Consider the following 20,183-nt stretch of genomic DNA (forward strand, 5'->3'; position numbering starts at 1 on the left):
AAGGAGGTGGCTTACAAAACACTCGTTCGACCTATACTTGAGTATTGCTCATCAGCGTGGGATCGTGTACCAGGTCGGGTTGACAGAAGGGATAGAGAAGATCCAAAGAAGAGCGACGCGTTTCGTCACAGGGTTATTTGGTAAGCGTGATAGCGTTACGGAGACGTTTAGCAAACTCAAGTGGCAGACTCTGCAAGAGAGGCGCTCTGCATCGCGGTGTAGCTTGCTGTCCAGGTTTCGAGAGGGTGTGTTTCTGGATGAGGTATCGATTATATTGCTTCCCCCTGCCGGCCGAAGTGGCCGTGCGGTTAAAGGCGCTGCAGTCTGGAACCGCAAGACCTACGGTCGCAGGTTCGAGTCCTGCCTCGGGCATGGATGTTTGTGGTGTCCTTAGGTTGGTTAGGTTTAACTAGTTCTAAGTTCTAGGGGACTAATGACCTCAGCAGTTGAGTCCCATAGCGCTCAGAGCCATTTGAACCATTTGAGCTTCCCCCTACTTATACCCCCCGAGGAGACCAAGAGTGTAAAATTAGAGAGATTCGAGCGCGCATGGAGGCTTTCCGGCAGTAGTTCTTTCCGCGAACCATACGCGACTGGAACAGGAAACGGAGGTAATGACAGTGGCACGTAAAGTGCCCTCCACCACACACCGTTGAGTGGCTTGCGGAGTATAAATGTAGATGTAGATGTAGAACTTTGGCTCCAGGATAACGACTTGTTAGTGACGTAGTGTGCCTCTTCACTAGGGTACCACCGAAATACTCCGTCAATCTGATAATCGAGAAATTCGACAATAACCTAAGAAGGCTCTTCGGGTTCGTGCTCACGAATAACTCTGAAGTATCACTCATTACCTTACAATTCAGGCCCCCAAAATCTTCTTTTCCTACATCATTTTGCCTTGTTCTTCAGAAACAATGATCTCTCGATGGAAAATAGTGGTGTCTTCGAACGAAAATCATCAGGTTACATCGCCAACAGTCTTCATAAGAAATCACCAAAAAGTTGTGTCAGTATCATGAGTTAAGAAGTCTCGTTACCTTATATAAAGTTAAAAGCAAATTTTGAGATATCACCATCATACAAATACTCCGTCGACCGTCTGCAAGAAGCTAGGCGAGCAGCGAGTGCAGGCAACTTGGCATTAGCTTTAATTAGATCTCAGCATGTCATTCTCGTCCATTTAACACCAACAATTAGCTAACGGATGGCTCCGTGCTCCGATATGACACATCTCCAGCCCAGCTACGATACCGGAAGCTAATTAAGCAGAACGCTCACCCTTGTAAGAGATCGCTCGTTCAGATACTGGTAGGATTTCCACACTGAAAAAAGTAACTTTGTTGATCATAAAGGATTATTGGCTGCAAACTTATACATGTTAGAGGCTTTAAAACACCACCACCGCCACACTGGACACAGGACTTGCTCTCTCCACCCGGAGATCTCAAACTGCTTTTTGGAACTGTTTACGTCCAGGCCTTTGACTGTTCACAGCCAGGAGCAGAGCACAGGCAGTTTCATTGGCCATTTCCTGTTCACGCTGATAGAACTCCTTTGCAAAGTGCTGCTTCCTGCCAGAGCTTTCCAGAAATTTGTTTTCAACAGTTTCTGGGACACAGCTGCCATAATGAGGAAGCCACTGTGTCTTTAGCAAGTGTAGTAGCTCGCTACACGATCCATTGAGAAGGATTATGGAAAGACTGACGTATCATCTCCAGGTTAGACGAAAGCCTCATCCCCACACAATGGAACTGAATCTCAATCCATAATAGCCAGGCAGACGAGCTACCAGGCACCAGGAATAATATACAGTTTGTGTAAAAAAACTGTCACACATGCCTACAGGAGGGAATATTGATCGAAACTAGAAGAAAATCATATACAAGGTGATTTAGCTGCCCCTGTCTATGGGTTATATGCAGCCTCTAACACTTTCAAAAACCGCACACTAGATTTCCATATTCTCTTGCTCATTATGCACATACTATTAGTGGTACAGAAAAAGTGAACAGGATCCTTTTTTGTATAGAATTTGTTTTGTATAGAATTTAATTTTGTACTGGAATACGTTTTTGCTAGGGACCATGGTTTTCGAGTTGTTCAAGAAAAACGCGTTTGAAGGTCAGTTTTGTACGTCTTTCTTGAATAACTCGAAAACTGCAGCTCTGTCGGAAATGTACCCCAACACAAAGTTTAACTACATTAAATTTCCTACAAAAAAGTCCGACTCATTTTTTCTGTAGGACTAATAGTCTGCATGTAGCGAACGAAAGAATATAGAAACCTTGCGTGTGATATTTGAAGACGTTGCAGGTTGTATAAAACCCAGCGATATGGGCATCTGAATCACCGTGTATGATATGTCTCGAGTCAACACTCAACATTAATCGTACAGGGATCGATTAGGTGCCGTTAGAAAGGTTTTTAAACTGGCTTCTGACATTGCAAACCGACTGTGCACTAAAACGTATTATTTGAAGAAAATTTTAACATATAAGAAAGAACTATCAAAGGCAGAAGAGCGTCACGGATGCCCAGATTCATACTTGTATTTTACGAAGCTAGTGACAAGTAAGGGACTCCCTTTTCATATTTTGTTACAAGTACAAGTTACATTTTAAAGTACTTATTAACTGAGTACTTTGCACACAGCATTGTTATAGGTGATAATCGTGACTACGGCGGTAGTCCATTATCTCTACCCGTCGTACAAGCTGACTTTTGTGAACGTATATACCTTCCGAAACAGCAAACGTATTTTTCTTTGTCGCCTTGAATTGTAACTTACCTATTGCTAATACAGCCTTACTGTAACGGAAAATGTTTGTTGATTTAAAGTTACAGATTATGTAGCTCTACTGACAGTTCCTGATCTCTGCCCGTCGTACAAACTGGGACAAACATTCCGAATGAAAAACATATTTTTGCATACAAGGATGTGTCATAAAATCGTGATTATTATTTCGCGTCCTTCGGTTCAGTTTTAAAGATGTTTTCTCTTCATTCACACAACTACCCTTATCCCAACGACTATACTTCTTCCAGACACTGTCCTTATTTAAAACTATAAAAGTACGAAAGCTTCGCATGGGTCTCCCGTCTTCCTATAATAATCTGTTGAGAAACCAGTACCTGTCGAGAGACGGACCAGTCTGTCTTTCCCATTTGCCTGTTACGTGGAAGTAGAGTAGGGCAGTGCTGCATGCGGTTACCACGCATTCTGACAAGGCCTCTTTTCGCAGTGAATAACGCATCCTTTGAGATAGACTTGGCTGTTTGCTGACTGCGCCACATGCATTCGTCACAAGCTCCTGTAACATCCGCGAATCGTCCATGGGTTGGGCATTAACCTCTACCTTTAAATGTCCCTATAGCCAAAATATCAATATATTCAGGTTCGGTGACTGGGAAGGCCAGCCTACTGAACCTCGCCCACAAAATAATAATAATAATAAAAGGTTCAAATGGCTCTAAGCACTATGAGACTTAACGTCTGAGGTCATCAGTCCCCAGACTACTTAAACCTAACTAACCAAAGAACATCACACACATCCACGCCAGAGGCAGGATTCGAACCTGCGACCGTTGCAGCAGCGCGGTTCCGGACTGAAGCGCCTAGAACCGCTCAGTCACACCGGCCGGCGCCCACGAAAAGTTGCAGTGAGGTGCTATGACCCGATCTGTAGAAAATGGGATAGTGGCCCATCCTGCATACACCATAGTAGTTTAGTAGTTAGAAGAAACTTCAGGCTTGGAGCTGGCCAGTCATCGTAAACTACACTCCACGATATTTCAATTGAGACCTCGCAGTCATCCTCGTGCGAGCCATCGAAAACAGATGATGACGTTCTCCGGCCGGCCGGAGCGGCCGAGCGGTTCTAGGCGCTACAGTCTGGACCCGCGCGCCCGCTACGGTCACAGGTTCGAATCCTGTCTCGGGCATGGATGTGTGTGATGTCCTTAGGTTAGTTAGGTTTAAGTAGTTCTTAGTTCTAGGGGACTGATGACCTCAGCAGTTAAGTCCCATAGTGTTCAGAACCGTTTGAACCATTTGACGTTCTCCGTTCCACAATACACACAGCGAATCACCTAGAACTTTCGCCGTAAATATTGCGAAATAGAAAGTGCTTTGATGTCTGGTTTCAAAGAATTTATTGCTAGTCAGGAGCTCGTATTTTTAGCCAATCAACAGATGCAATAATACTTATAAAGTGTATCTTTTGCGCAAACATACAGTTTTTAAATGGAGCAGTGCCTACTGACATTAAATACTAAATGTAGGGTACATTAGAATGTCAGTGGCATTTGTTGCAAGATTCTGCTGAAAGTCGTTTACGATATACCGTATTTTGAAAAGTTCCCACACCAACACTTGTGCAGTACGTGTGGTAGTACACATTAAAGAACAACACCAATGCATGCACTGGTTGTGTGGATTCTGACCAGTAACGAGACAGTTGACCATCACGGGTTGCGTTCAAAATGACCACCGCCAGCGGCAGTACACGCTTCCAGTCTGGTATAAAACGACTGCTGCGCGCATGCTAGCATTTCAGCGGAGGTGTCTTTGCAGGCTGCAATAATACGTCGTTGCATATAATAGGGTGTAGTTCGTAAGTCATTGTAAACATCGTCTTCCAGTTTTTCCCAGAGAAAGAGGTCTATAGGCTTCAAATCCAGAGAACGGGCTGGCTGAGGTTCAGGTCCTCTGCATCCAAACCAACGATTTGGAAACAATTCGTAAAGACATGCTGTAGTACTTCGTGCACTTTGAGCTGGACACAGGTTCCACCTAGTTCTAGCCTCCATGGAAAATGGTCTGTTAGGAGGCTGGGATCCTTGCGCCCATTCAGTGTTCCATCTACGAAATGTGGGCCTATGAGCCACCACACGTTTACACTCCATGAGCGTTGCTGTTACACCTGACGAAGCCAATAGGGTTTGACAACAGACGAATAGTGCATATTTCGGCGACTTCCCTGGCCATGATTGGTAAATGTGGCCTCATCACTAAACAAGATACACGATACTTCTGGAGTATCCTGTCTTAATTTCCATGTACAAAAATTAACGCGATTTCCATAATAATTTGCATGCAGCTGTTTGTCGAGAGAGACGTGGTAGGGATGGAATCTACAAGGTGTTACAAAAAGGTACGGCCAAACTTTCAGGAAACTTTCCTCGCACACAGAGAAAGAAAATATGTTATGTGGACATGTGTCCGGAAACGCTTACTTTCCATGTTAGAGCTAATTTTATTACTTCTCTTCAAATCATATTAATCATGGAATGGAAACACACAGCAACAGAACGTACCAGCGTGACTTCAAACACTTTGTTACAGGAAATGTTCAAAATGTCCTCCGTTAGCGAGGATACATGCATCCACCCTCCGTCGCATGGAATCCCTGATGCAGCCTTGTATCACAGCCGTCCACAATACGAGCACAAAGAGTCTCTACATTTGGTACCGGGGTTGCGTAGACAAAGCTTTCAAATGCCCCCATAAATGATAGTCCAAAGGGTTGAGGTCAGGAGAGCATGGAGGCCATGGAATTGGTCCGCCTCTACCAATCCATCGGTCACCGAATCTGTTGTTGAGAAGCGTACGAAAACTTTGACTGAAATGTGCAGGAGCTCCATCGTGCATGAACCACATGTTGCGTCGTACTTGTAAAGGCACATGTTCTAGCAGCACAGGTAGAGTATCCCGTATGAAATCATGATAACGTGTTCCATTGACCGTAGGTGGAAGAGGATGGGGTCCAATCAAGACATCACCAACAATGCCTGCCCAATCGTTCACAGAAAATCTGTGTTGATGACGTGATTGCACAATTGCGTGCGAATTCTCGTCAGCCCACACATGTTGATTGTGAAAATTTACAATTTGATCATGTTGGAATGAAGCCTCATCCGTAAAGAGAACATTTGCACTGAAATGAGGATTGACACATTGTTGGATGAACCATTCGCAGAAGTGTACCCGTGGCGGCCAATCAGCTGCTGATAGTGCCTGCACACGCTGTACACGGTACGGAAACAACTGGTTCTCCCGTAGCACACTCTATACAGTGACGTGGTCAACGTTACCTTGTACAGCAGCAACTTCTCTGACGCTGACATTAGGGTTATCGTCAACTGCACGAAGAATTGCCTCGTCCATTGCAGGTGTCCTCGTCGTTCTAGGTCTTCCCCAGTCGCGAGTCATAGGCTGGAATGTTCCGTGCTCCCTAAGACACAGACCAATTGCTTCGAACGTCTTCCTGTCGGGACACCTTCGTTCTGGAAATCTGTCTCGATACAAACGTACCGCGCCACGGCTATTGCCCCGTGCTAATCCATACATCAAATGGGCATCTGCCAACTCCGAATTTGTAAACACTGCACTGACTGCAAAACCACGTTCGTGATGAACACTAACCTGTTGATGCTACGTACTGATGTGCTTGATGCTAGTACTGTAGTGCAATGAGTCGCATGTCAACACAAGCACGGAAGTCAACATTACCTTCCTTCAATTGGGCCAACTGGCGATGAATCGAGGAAGTACAGTACATACTGACGAAACTAAAATGAGCTCTAACATGGAAATTAAGCGTTTCCGGACACATGTCCACATAACATCTTTTCTTTACTTGTGTGTGAGGAATGTTTCCTGAAAGTTTGGCCGCACCTTTTTGTAACACCCTGTACATCGATGGAGAATGCATAGGACACTTGCCTGACTCATGCCACCTCCTCGTGCGACTGCGCAGGAGCCAACTTGCGAATCAACTGCTGTTGCATCAAGATCATTAATTCTGCCTGTTCTGTCGTCACTTGTCTCTTTCTGTTACGTTGTCTAGGTGCTACACTACCACATTCACGTAACAGTTGAAGAGGTTGATGAATAACTGCCGAGATGGTTGATGTCTACTGGAATTTCTTGTCGCACACACCGTACAAAAGCGAGCTGCGTTCTTCGTACACTCTCCATACATCATGACGTGTCGGCTCTATCTGCATTGATAAATCCTATCGTCCACTCACGACCTGCAGATTGGGCTCACACACTGTTTAGTAAGTCGCAGTGCACTCAAGAAACACACAGTCACAGAAGCAAACATGACAACATCGAATCTAGCAACTACGCGGGTTGAATGACACAAAAATGGTTCAAATGACTCTGAGCACTATGAGACTTAACATCTGTGGTAATCAGTCCCCTAGAACTTACAACTACTTAAACCTAACCAACCTAAGGACATTACACACATCCATGCCCGAGGCAGGATTCGAACCTGCGACCGTAGCGGTCACGCGGTTCCAGACTGAAGCGCCTAGAACCTCACGGCCACACCGGCCGGCTTCAATGACACAAACAAGTGTCGGTGTGTAAACTTTTCAAAATACGATATATCGTAAACGACTCGCACTAGAATCCTGCAAAAAGCACCACTGTCGTTGTAGATTACCCTACATAAGGTTTGTTTACATCAATATGCATTTTTCCACTCAAGTGTTTGTTTGCAAAAAAATACACTGTCATGTGTCATTACAATCTGTTGACTGGCTAGCAGTACGAGTCGCAGACTACCAAGCCATTCTGTGAAAACAGCACACCAATAGCACTTTCCGTTTTCGCAAATCTGTGGTGAAAGTTTTAGGTGATTCACCCCGATTCAGCAAATCCTGGAGATCGCACGCATTATCCATCTGGTAGCCGCTGTTACGGTTAAACAGATATTCCATGGATTCTTTAATACTGGAGTCCGAGAACAAATATTACAGTGGCCAAAAATATTTTTTATTATACTCCTTTGAATGTCCGGTGGAGATGCACTGTTCGCCAATAGCAGAATTGCATGGTTGTAAAAAACGAGTGCAGCGTTGATGGTCAGTGAAGCGTTTCACAACCTGCGACATCGTCGCGAAAAAACACAGTGACCCGTATATGCAATAAGTTTCCTTTAATTTACGTCTATGGTCACAATCTTTTCTGCTTAACGGATTACCGGTTTCGGTCTTCAATGACCATCATCAGATCTGCAGCAAAATGGGAAAATTTAAATACACTCGCAAACTGTATACAGCTTAAGAACAATACATAGAACGTATTGAAAAGTAGTACTGACAAAATTTACGTTTGTGCGCTTTAAATGTGAAGAGGCGTACCTGTCTCATAAAAACAAAGTCCTAATGCACTGCAGCCATAGTGGCATCGTCAAATGTTAAATGCGGAATCAGCACCAGCACCGTCAATTACATATAAATAACATCACATGCACGAGTTATGTTGTCAGTAAAACTACTGTTTAAAACAAGCTGCCGCACAGTAGCCGCAAGATGTTTGTGTAGTAAGTTGACCAGATGTCGCTAATGTCAGCATACACTAGTTTTCAATAATTAATTGAAAGAGCGAAAATAAAAGGGGGATACAATAGTTAAAGCCTGTAATAAGTTTATAAAGTATAAGAAGTGTTACAGTAATAAAAAACAATAAAAAGAAGAACACGACAAAGGTAATATTGTTAAAAAGACGAAGAGTTAAAGAACAGTGGTTGACATTTGCTCTAGTGCCAATATTCTAGGCAATGACATAAATATTAAACACCGTTGATATTGCACCGGGTAATATAAACAACATAAAACAAATCGCTAAAGGAGCCAGAAATGAAAGGAAATATAGTGCAGCACATAATCAGCGCCCTCTGTTAGCGCTAACTCTAGAATACCGCACAGGCGGGAAGTGGTTGGAGGAACGTGACCGGCAGAGGGCCCCACGTATCCTGCGGTACTTCGCTACAAGCAAAGAATGAGAACAGTTGACTATGCCACTATGGCTGCAGTGCATTAGGACTTTGTTTTTATGAGACAGGTATGCCTCTTCACATTTAAAGCGCACAAATGAAAATTTTGTCAGTACTACTTTTCAATATGCTCTATGTATTGTTCTTAAGCTGTATACAGTTTGCGAGTGTATTTATATTTTGCCGGCCGGAGTGGCCGAGCGGTTGTAGGCGCTACAGTTTGGAACCGCGCGACCGCTACGGTCGCAGGTTCGAATCCTGCCTCGGGCATGGATGTGTGTGATGTCCTTAGGTTAGTTAGGTTTAAGTAGTTCTAAGTTCTAGGGGACTGATGACCAAAGAAGTTAAGTCCCATAGTGCTCAGAGCCATTCGAACCATTTTTTGTATTTATATTTTCCCATTTTTGCTGCAGATCTGATGATGGTCATTAAAGACCGAAACCGGTAATCTGTTAAACAGAAAAGATTGTGACGATAGACGTAAATTAAAGGAAACTTAGTGAAGCGTTCTTCCACAGTGTGTCTGATCTAGCCCGCATAAGCCAGACCAAGCTGGCAAAGCAGTTTGTGAATTCCAAACCGCAATAACAAATTGACCTGCACTTATTCGAGCAGGTTGGCAATATTGGATGGTGCACGGAAAATTACTTTCACCTGAAAACTGCGGAGGATTCTTGCAATTTTTAGCTAAATTCAATGATGGAAAAATTTGCAACACCAAATAATAATTAATGTAGAGTAATGAAAATGCGGGAATTCTGTTGTCTAGGTAACATCTTTAAGGTCATAGGGTAATTAGTTGCCAGATAAGTGACTGCAAATATGAAAGGCTGGTACATTAATAGCCGCCAGAATGTTGAATGCTAGCATGCAAACGTGCATGAAGTGAGTTGTACAGGTACCGGCTATCAGTTTCTGGCATGGTGACCAGACATGCTGCACCTGGTCGTTTAGTACAGTAATGGATAATGCTACTTGTGGATAACGCTGGAGTTGTTATCCGATGATGTCCCATATGTGCTCCATTAGAGACAGATCTGGTGATGGAGCAGGCCCTTGCAACATGTCGACACTCTGTAGAGCATGTTGGTTTACACCATCGGTATGTGGCCAAGCGTTGTTGTTGTTGTTGTTGTGGTCTTCAGTCCTGAGACTGGTTTGATGCAGCTCTCCATGCTACTCTATCCTGTGCAAGCTTCTTCATCTCCCAGTACCTACTGCAACCTACATCCTTCTGAATTTGCTTAGTGTATTCATCTCTTGGTCTCCCTCTACGATTTTTACCCTCCACGCTGCCCTCCAATACTAAATTTGTAATCCCTTTAAGCCTCAGAACATGTCCTACCAACCGGTCCATTCTTCTAGTCAAGTTGTGCTACAAATTCCTCTTCTCCCCAATCCTATTCAATACTTCCTCATTAGTTATGTGATCTACCCATCAAATCTTGAGCATTCTTCTGTAGCACCACATTTAGAAAGCTTCTATTCTCTTCTTGTCCAAACTATTTATCGTCCATGTTGACTTCCATACATGGCTACGCTCCATACAAATACTTTCAGAAATGACTTCCTGACACTTAAATCTGTACTCGATATTAACAAATTTCTCTTCTTCAGAAACGCTTTCCTTGCAATTGCCAGTCTACATTTTATATCCTCTCTACTTCGACCATAATCAGATATTTTGCTCCCCAAATAGCAAAACTCATTTACTACTTTAAATGTCTCATTTCCTAATCTAATTCCTTCAGCATCACCCGACTTAATTCGACTACATTCCATTATCCTCGTTTTGCTTTTGTTGATGTTCATCTTATATCCTCCCTTCAAGACACTATCCATTCCGTTCAACTGCTCTTCCAAGACCTTTGCTGTCTCTGACAGAATTACAATGTCGTCGGCGAACCTCAAAGTTTTTTTTCTTCTCCACGGATTTTAATACCTACTCCGAATTTTTCTTTTGTTTCCTTCAATGTTTCCTCAATACACAGATTGAATAACACCGGGGAGAGGCTACAACCCTGTCTCACTCCCTTCCCAACCACTGCTTCCCTTTCATGCCCCTCGACTCTTATAACTGCCATCTGGTTTCTGTACACATTGTAAATAGCCTTTCGCTCCCTGTATTTTACCCCTGCCACCTTCAGAGTTTGAAAGAGCGAATTCCAGTCAACATTGTCGAAAGCTTTCTCTAAGTCTACAAACGCTAGAAACGTAGGTTTGCATTTCCTTAATCTAGCTTCTAAGATAAGTCGTAGGGTCAGTATTACCTAACGAGTTCCGATATTTCTACGGAATCCAAACTGATCTTCCCCGAGGTCGGCTTCTAGTAGTTTTTCCATGCGTCTGTAAGGAATTTGCGTTAGTATTTTGCAGCCGTGACTTATTAAACTGATAGTTCGGTAATTTTCACATCTGTCAACACCTGCTGTCGTTGGGATTGGAACTATTATATTCTTCTTGAAGTCTGAGGGTATTTCGCCTGTCTCATACATCTTGCTCACCAGATGGTAGAGTTTTGTCAGTAGTTCTAATGGAATGTTGTCTACTCCCGGGGCCTTGTTTCGACTCAGGTCTTCCAGTGCTCCGTCAAACTCTTCACGCAGTATCATATCTCCCATTGCATCTTCATCTACCTCCTCTTCCATTTCCATAATATTGTCCTCAAGAACATCGTCCCTATATAGACGCTCTATATACTCCTTCCACCTTTCTGCTTTCCCTTCTTCGCTTAGAGCTGGGTTGCCATCTGAGCTCTTGGTATTCATGCAAGTGGTTCTCTTTTCTCCAGAGGTCTCTTTAATTTTCCTGTAGGCAGTATCTATCTTACCCCTAGTGAGATAAGCCTCTACATCCTTACATTTGTCCTCTAGCCATCCCTGCTTAGCTATTTTGCACTTACTGTCGACCTCATTTTTGAGATGTTTGTATTCCTCTTTGCCTGCTTGACTTACTGCATTTTTGTATTTTCTCCTTTCATCAATTACATTCAGTATCTCTTCTGTTACCGAAGGATGTCTACTAGCTCTCGTCTTGTTACCTACGTGATCCTCTGCTGCCTTCACTACTTCAACCCTCAAAGCTACCCATTCTACTTCTACTGTATTTGTTTCCCCCATTGCTGTCAATTTTTCCATTATGCTCTCCCTGAAACTCTGAACAACCTCTGGTTTATTAAGTTTATCCAGGTCCAATCTCCTTAAATTCCCACCTTTTTGCAGTTTCTTCAGTTTTAATCTACAGGGTATCCTGTTGGAAAACACACCCTGGAATGCTGCTCATGAATGGCAGCACGACATGTCAAATCACCACACTGATGCAAAAATTTGCAGCGGGGTGAATGGGATACGCACGGGAGTGTTCCTACTGTCGTATGAAACCGCTCCCCCTCCCCCCAGACCATAACTTCAGGTGTAGACCAAGTGTGACTAGCACGCAGACAGATTTGCTGCAGGTCCTCAGCTGGGCTCCTTCTAACCAACACACAGTCATCATTCGCACCGAGGCAGAACGAGCATTCATCAGAAAACACAACGGACCTCACCCCGCACTCCAATGACCTCTTGAGTAACCCTGTAAGTAGGCTGTTTAGGTTTTTATGCGTGAAACGCCACGTATCGCTCTATATGAAAATCACTGACTGCTGTGTGAAGGCTGTGGTTGGTTTGCATTGTTGGAGCATATGCTATTCGAGTGTTGGACAGTTGGGTGTTAACAGCGCGTAGCGTTGCGCAGTTGGAGGTGAGCCTCCAGCAGTGGTGGATGTGAGGAGAGAGATGGCGGAGTTTTGAGAGCGGATGTTCTGGATGTGTGTCCACCAGAGACATTAAATTTATAAGATTGGATGTCATGAACTGATATATATTATGATTTTTGAGCACTATTAAGGTAAATTCATTGTTTGTTCTCTATCAAAATCTTTCATTTGCTAACTATGCCTATCAGTAGTTAGTGCCTTCAGTAGTCTGAATCTTTTATTTAGCTGGCAGTAGTGACGCTCGCTGTATTGCAGTAGTTTGAGTAACGAAGATTTTTTTTAGGTAACTGATTCATGAAAGGTATAGGTTATTGTTAGTCAGGGCCATTGTAGGGATTTTTGAAAGTCAGATTGCGTTGTGCTAAAAATATTGTGTTTCAATTTAGTTTTGATCAGAATAAGTAAAGAGAGTAATGTCTGAGTACGTTCAGTTTTGCTCAGCTGTTTGAAAAGCAAATAATGTAAGACGTTTATCAGCACAGCCATTCATAAATTTTTCTAAGGGGACGTTTCAACACCACTGAAGTCGTAAATGGCGGTGGTTTGGGGTCGGTTGAATACACGTTACAGGACATCTAGCCCGGAGCTGTTCTTGAAGTAACCTGTCTATAACAGTTCGTTGTGTCACTGCGGTGCCTACTGCTCAAGTTGTTGCTGCAGATGCAGTAGGATGCACCAGAGCCGTAGACCGCACATGGTGTTCTTCCCTCTCGGTAGTGCCACGTGGTCGTCCATAGCCCGGTCTTCTTGCAACCGTTCAGTCTCACCACCTGTCGCAGGGAATCATGAATAGTAACTACATTCCTGCCAACTCTTTCTGCAATATCGCAGAAGGAACTTCCAGCTTTTCGTAGCCCTACTAAACTATCTCGTTCAAACTCAGTGGGGTGTTTATAAGGGTATTTTGTCGCCTTAAAGGCATCCTTGACTAACATAAACCAACCACATTCAATGTCAAAGGTAACTAATGCTTATGATGGTTACAGCGTGTATTTACAAGGGTCACTCCAAAAGAAATGCACACTATTTTTTTTAATCCATCTTTTATTCTACATGTTTGAAAGTTTTACAGTGTGTACATACATCATTTAGGAACAATATTTTCATTTCTCCACATAATTTCCATCCCTCTCAACTGCCTTACGCCATCTTGGAACGAGCGCCTACATACCCGCACAGTAAAATTCTGGACCAACCTGTTCGAGCCACTGTTTGCCACCGTGCACAAGGGAATCATCATCTTCAAACCTTGTTCCATGAAGAGAGTCTTTCAGTTTCCCAAAGAGATGATAGGCACATGGAGCCAGGTTAGGACAGTAAGGCGGGTGTTTCAGTGTTGTCCATCCGAGTTTTGTGATCGCTTCCGTGGTTTTTTGACTGACATGTGGCCGTGCATTGTCGTGCAACAGCAAAACATCCTGCTTTTGCCGATGTGGTCGAACACGACTCAGTCGAGCTTGAAGTTTCTTCAGTGTTGTCACATATGCATCAGAATTTATGGTGGTTCCACTTGGCATGATGTCCACAAGCAAGAGTCCTTCAGAATCGAAAAACGCTGTAGCCATAACTTTTCCAGCGGAAGGTGTGGTTCTGATTTTTTTGGGTGAATTAGCATGATGACACTCCATTGATTGCCTCTTCGTCTCTGGTGCAAAATGATGGAACCATGTTTCATCACTTGTCACAGTTCTTCCAAGAAATTAATCTCCACCATTCTCGTACTGTTCCAAAAGTTCGCTGTATACCGTTTTTTTTTGTTTTTTTTTTTTTTTTTTTTTTGTTTCTTTGTGAGCCACTGTCAACATCCCGGGAACCCACTTGGAACAAACCTTTTTTTAACGCCAACACTTTCAGTATTCTGCAAACACTTCCTTCCCCTATCCCAACGTAGCGTGACACTTCGTTCACTGTGATGCTTCTGTCAGCAGTCACCCATTCGTTAACTCTCTGCACATTGTCTGGAGTGTGTGCAGTACGAGGCCTGCCACTGCAAGGACAATCTTCAATATTGCCGTGCCAGCTTTCATCACATAACCTGCTTGCCCAGCGACTAACTGTACAGCTATCGACAGCAGCATCTCCATACACCTTTTTGAACCTCTTGTGGATGTTTCCCACTGTCTCGTTTTCACAGCACAGGAATTCTATGACAGCACGTTGCTTCTGACGAACGTCAAGTGTAGCAGCCATCTTGAAGACATGATGTGACGGCGCCACTCACGGGAACAGGTTGAACTAAGTTTGAAAACAAGCGGCAACGATGTATCTACACACTGTAAAACTTTCACACATGTAGAATGAAAACTGTATTTTTACGAAAATAGTGTGCACATCTTTTGGAGTGACCCTCGTAAATCAAACATGATTTTCATCGTCATAGTGGCACTACTAGTGCCACTGTTATCTGACTGGCGCGAAATTTGAGTACACATCATCTTTCAGATGTAGAAACACGCTTACCAACTTTCAATTATGTCACACAAATCCTTCTTGATGCTGCAATTTTTTTTCCATCAGTGTATTTCCGATAAAGGAAAGGAAATCGTGAGATCCTGCCGACGTGCTCTCCTCTTCATCCGCTTGCTGGTGCATGATTTCAAGTGACACTGCCCTGTTAATCTGTTTGGCAGAGTATCCATTTTCCCTAAACACTGTCTCCAGGTGAGCGTGCTCTTTAGGCGAACTATCTGAGAGTGAGACTATGCGAGTTCTGTTTTTTATCGATTGGTGTGACAGGTCAGTGATTATAAACACAAGTCATTATATACAGGTTTACGATAAACTCAGTGTCCCAGAGAGCTCCATCATTCTTCCGGCTAACCAAACCGTCTTTATATAATCCCATAGTGAACTCGATATTTTTAAGAATGGAGTTGAAGTGATATAAAAGTTCCATTAGTTTATTTTCTTCATGAGACCACCTATGAAAGTACGGGGTGGACCAAGGTAGAAAATTTTTTGAGTAGTTTTTTATTAGCTTAAAATGTTCTTTAGAGAGCTCATTTTTAAGATTCACTCATATTTAGCCTGCCATAAATGTTAAAATATGCCAAAACCCCAATTTAGTGCGTGGGGGTCTGCTGCATCCGAAGCCTCGAATGCAACGATTGTAATAACGCAGTAGTTACGACAGAATAGCAGTCCTGTTAGTTTCGGATAGTGTCGCAGGCAGCATTAGTATCAACTAAAATAGTATTCTCAACAAGATTTCACTTCCTGACGTGATTCGTTTGTGGTAAAAAGCCTGAAGCCACGTACTTGTATCGCGTCTGCTCAACTTGTCATTTCCATTTTTTTTATGCGAAGTAAAACTTGAGTACTTGAAAATAACAAACAAACTTATTTACATTCATGGGAAAGGTCCGAAAAGTAGTCTTACTCGTGCGAAAAACGCTTCCATTAGTAAGCGGAAGCCAGTTAATCAATATATACTTTCGTGAAAATGACAGGCCAACTATATGGTGCTGACATTGCCGATTAAAGGTTTGTTCATTTACAATATTAAAAAACACAGGCTGAAACTTTAAACGCTTACTTTTCCAAAACAACATTTTTGAAGTTCATACACATGCAATTACATTATACTGTTTTGTAACTTCTGAGTCGGCGTTTTTCTAGTGCGTAGGATTTTTGCGATACACTTCAATTTCGATTTTTCGTGCACGTTTTTAATGACTTTTTGTCGAAAAAATTGTCTTCTATTTCGGAGTGCCGCCAGTTTGTTAGCAACCATTTTATGAAATATCCCTACAGACTACGTTATACAACATCGTCAACTTCAACGCAGTTTTTGAAATTTTGTTTTAACTCCAAGTCCATCGATGTCGCGCAGTGTTCTCTGGGTGCAAGTTTTTTACTTAAAAAATACATGAAACAATTTTAAGGGTGTACAATAGAGATCTAAAGTCAGTTTTGTAACTGAAGAATAAAGTGAAAGAGAAGGTGAATGTGGGTGAGAGCCAGTGATAATGAGAGACAGAGTACATGACAATGACAACGAAGAGAGAGACAGTGACAGGAGAAGATACAGCAGCAGTAGGAAGGAAGGAACGAGATATTAGCTGTATGAGAGAGGAAGCCGGCCGAAGTGGCCGTGCGGTTAAAGGCGCTGCAGTCTGGAACCGCAAGACCGCTACGGTCGCAGGTTTGAATCCTGCCTCGGGCATGGATGTTTGTGATGTCCTTAGGTTAGTTAGGTTTAACTAGTTCTAAGTTCTAGGGGACTAATGACCTCAGCAGTTGAGTCCCATAGTGCTCAGAGCCATTTGAACCATTTAGAGAGGAAGAGGGGGTCAATGACAGTGAGGGTAGACTGTAGTAGTAGGGTAGTACGAAAGTGGTTATGACTGTGGAACAGAAAACAATGAGAGAGAGACGCAAAGACATAGTGACAGTGTGTTGGGCTGAATGGGTGATTGAGAAAGGGCAGCTGGGAGCGGTTGGGGGTGAGCTACTTACAGCGGTGGATTAGGGGGTGTGATTGAGTTACAGTTAGAGGAGTTCGAAGTGAGCTGCATGGTAAGAAAAAAAGCGTTAATATTTTCGAATGCCTAGATTTCTGGGAAAATTCCAGAATTTGAAACACGAACAGCTGCTAGTATGAGTTTCTTAGAAGTAGATACCTTAGTGGTTGCGAAGCAACTCAAATCGCTTGATACGGGCAAGTCTTCAGGTCCAGATTGTATACCGATTAGGTTCCTTTCAGTTTACGCTGATACAATAGCTCCCTACTTAGCAATCATATACAACCGCTCGCTCACCGATAGATCTGTACCTACAGATTGGAAAATTGCGCAAGTCGCACCAGTGTTTAAGAAGGGTAGTAGGAGTAATCCATCGAACTAAGGACCTATATCATTGACGTCGGTTTGCAGTAGGGTTTTGGAGCATATACTGTATTCAAACATTATGAATCACCTCGAAGGGAACGATCTATTGATACGTAATCGACATGGTTTCAGAAAACATCGTTCTTGTGCAACGCAGCTAGCTATTTATTCGCACAAAATAATGGCCGCTATCGACAGGGGATCTCAAGTTGATTCCGTATTTCTAGATTTCCAGAAAGCTTTTGACACCGTTCCTCACAAAAGACTTCTAATCAAGCTGCGGGTCTATGGGGTATCGTCTCAATTGTGCGACTAGATTCGTGATTTCCTGTCAGGAAGGTCGCAGTTCGTAGTAATAGACGGCAAATCATCGAGTAAAACTGAAGTGATATCAGGTGTTTCCCAGGGAAGCGTCCTGGGACCTCTGCTGTTCCTGATCTATATAAATGACCTGGCTGACAATCTGAGCAGTTCTCTTAGGTTGTTCGCAGATGATGCTGTAATTTACCGTCTAGTAAGGTCATCCGAAGACCAGTATCAGTTGCAAAGCCATTTAGAAAAAAAAGGTGTATGGTGTGGCAGGTGGCAATTGACGCTAAATAACGAAAAGTGTGAGGTGATCCGCATGAGTTCCAAAAGAAATCCGTTGGAATTCGATTACTCGATAAATAGTACAATTCTCAAGGCCGTCAATTCAACTAAGTATCTGGGTGTTAAAATTACGAACAACTTCAGTTGCAAAGACCACATAGATAATATTGTGGGGAAGGCGAGCCAAAGGTTGCGTTTCATTGGCAGGACACTTAGAAGATGCAACAAGTCCACTAAAGAGACAGCTTACACTACACTCGTTCGTCCTCTGTTAGAATATTGCTGCACGGTGTGGGATTCTTACCAGGTGGGATTGACGGAGGACATCGAAAGGGTGCAAAAAAGGGCAGCTCGTTTTGTATTATCACGTAATAGGGGAGAGAGTGTGGCAGATATGACACGCGAGTTGGGATGGAAGTCATTAAAGCAAAGACGTTTTCCGTCGCGGCGAGATCTACACTCCTGGAAATGGAAAAAAGAACACATTGACACCGGTGTGTCAGACCCACCATACTTGCTCCGGACACTGCGAGAGGGCTGTACAAGCAATGATCACACGCACGGCACAGCGGACACACCAGGAACCGCGGTGTTGGCCGTCGAATGGCGCTAGCTGCGCAGCATTTGTGCACCGCCGCCGTCAGTGTCAGCCAGTTTGCCGTGGCATACGGAGCTCCATCGCAGTCTTTAACACTGGTAGCATGCCGCGACAGCGTGGACGTGAACCGTATGTGCAGTTGACGGACTTTGAGCGAGGGCGTATAGTGGGCATGCGGGAGGCCGGGTGGACGTACCGCCGAATTGCTCAACACGTGGGGCGTGAGGTCTCCACAGTACATCGATGTTGTCGGCAGTGGTCGGCGGAATGTGCACGTGCCTGTCGACCTGGGACCGGACCGCAGCGACGCACGGATGCACGCCAAGACCGTAGGATCCTACGCAGTGCCGTAGGGGACCGCACCGCCACTTCCCAGCAAATTAGGGACACTGTTGCTCCTGGGGTATCGGCGAGGACCATTCGCAACCGTCTCCATGAAGCTGGGCTACGGTCCCGCACACCGTTAGGCCGTCTTCCGCTCACGCCCCAACATCGTGCAGCCCGCCTCCAGTGGTGTCGCGACAGGCGTGAATGGAGGGACGAATGGAGACGTGTCGTCTTCAGCGATGAGAGTCGCTTCTGCCTTGGTGCCAATGATAGTCGTATGCGTGTTTGGCGCCGTGCAGGTGAGCGCCACAATCAGGACTGCATACGACCGAGGCACACAGGGCCAACACCCGGCATCATGGTGTGGGAGCGATCTCCTACACTGGCCGTACACCACTGGTGATCGTCGAGGGGACACTGAATAGTGCACGGTACATCCAAACCGTCATCGAACCCATCGTTCTACCATTCCTAGACCGGCAAGGGAACTTGCTGTTCCAACAGGACAATGCACGTCCGCATGTATCCCGTGCCACCCAACGTGCTCTAGAAGGTGTAAGTCAACTACCCTGGCCAGCAAGATCTCCGGATCTGTCCCCCATTGAGCATGTTTGGGACTGGATGAAGCGTCGTCTCACGCGGTCTGCACGTCCAGCACGAACGCTGGTCCAACTGAGGCGCCAGGTGGAAATGGCATGGCAAGCCGTTCCACAGGACTACACCCAGCATCTCTATGATCGTCTCCATGGGAGAATAGCAGCCTGCATTGCTGCGAAAGGTGGATATACACTGTACTAGTGCCGACATTGTGCATGCTCTGTTGCCTGTGGCTATGTGCCTGTGGTTCTGTCAGTGTGATCGTGTGATGTATCTGACCCCAGGAATGTGTCAATAAAGTTTCCCCTTCCTGGGACAATGAATTCACGGTGTTCTTATTTCAATTTCCAGGAGTGTATTTACGAAATTTCAGTCACCAACTTTCTGTTCCGAATGCGAAAATATTTTGTTGAGCCCAACCTACATAGGTAGGAATGATCATCAAAATAAAATAAGAGAAATCAGAGCTCGACGAGAAAGGTTTAGGTGTTCGTTTTTCCCGCGCGTTGTCCGGGAGTGGAATGGTAGAGAGATAGTATGATTGTGGTTCGATGAACCCTCTGCCAAGCACTTAAATGTGACTTGCAGAGTAATCATGTAGATGTAGATGTAGAAAGTATTAAAGGTGCTGGGGAATGTAGAATGAGGCAGCTGGTACCTCACTAAACAGAAACATATTTGCATTTTTG

General features: G+C 44.1%; 1 protein-coding gene across 1 annotated transcript in view; it reads left to right on the top strand.

Annotated features, from left to right (window-relative positions):
* Nucleotides 1-20,183, top strand: part of LOC126475026 (UDP-glucosyltransferase 2-like) — a 92,306-nt gene that overhangs the window by 18,024 nt on the left and 54,099 nt on the right. The window lies entirely within an intron of this gene.

Source organism: Schistocerca serialis, chromosome 4 (genome assembly GCF_023864345.2).
Source record: "Schistocerca serialis cubense isolate TAMUIC-IGC-003099 chromosome 4, iqSchSeri2.2, whole genome shotgun sequence".
In the NCBI taxonomy this organism is placed as follows: Eukaryota; Metazoa; Arthropoda; class Insecta; order Orthoptera; family Acrididae; genus Schistocerca; species Schistocerca serialis.